Genomic DNA, 750 nt, shown 5'->3' with positions numbered 1-750 from the left:
AATTGAGCATAGTTAGGCCTGCTGTTGCTGCAAATAATTTTGAACTGAAACCTAACACCATTCAAATGATCCAACAGTTTGTTCAGTTTGATGGTTTGCAGGACGAGGATCCTAACGCTCACTTGGCAAATTTCTTAGAGTTTTGCGACACTTTTAAAATTAATGGCGTTTCTGATGACGCCATTCACCTTCGGTTATTCCCTTTTTCATTGAGAAATAATGCTAAACAATGGTTGAACTCATTACCACGAGAGTCAATCACTACATGGGAACAAATGACTGAAAAGTTTTTATTAAAATATTTTCTACCAGCTAAAACAGCCAAATTACGTAATGATAGCTCTTCTTTTGTGCAGATGGATTTAGAAACACTCTACGATGCATGAGAGAGATACAAGGACCTTTTGAGAAGGTGCCCTCACCATGGGTTACCACTTTGGCTACAGGTTCAAATGTTTCATAATGGCCTGAATCCTTTGACTTGACAGATGATCGATGCAGCTGCTGGCAGAACCATCAATAATAAGACACCTGAAGATGCTTATGAATTTATAGAAGAGATGTCACTGAATAATTATCAGTGGCAAGTCATAAGGACAAAGCCAATGAAAACAGTTGGCATTTTTAACGTCAATTCGGTCACCAGGCTCTTTAATCAAGTAGAACTTTTAAACAGAAAAATTAACGATTTTCTTGGTTCTTCACAAGTTCACCCAGTAATGCAGTGCGAAGCAAGTGTAGGTGGATCAA

The 750-nt window shown here is 38.1% G+C and overlaps 1 non-coding gene across 1 annotated transcript; it reads right to left on the bottom strand.

Moving 5' to 3' along the window:
• Positions 1-323: 323 nt before the first annotated feature.
• Positions 324-430, bottom strand: LOC128294446 (small nucleolar RNA R71). The gene has a single exon (XR_008284756.1). It is a non-coding gene; the product is annotated as a small nucleolar RNA R71 (small nucleolar RNA).
• Between the last annotated feature and the right edge of the window lie 320 nt (positions 431-750).

Source organism: Gossypium arboreum, chromosome 6 (assembly GCF_025698485.1).
Source record: "Gossypium arboreum isolate Shixiya-1 chromosome 6, ASM2569848v2, whole genome shotgun sequence".
In the NCBI taxonomy this organism is placed as follows: domain Eukaryota; kingdom Viridiplantae; phylum Streptophyta; class Magnoliopsida; order Malvales; family Malvaceae; genus Gossypium; species Gossypium arboreum.
This window is presented reverse-complemented; position numbering and strand designations above follow the sequence as displayed.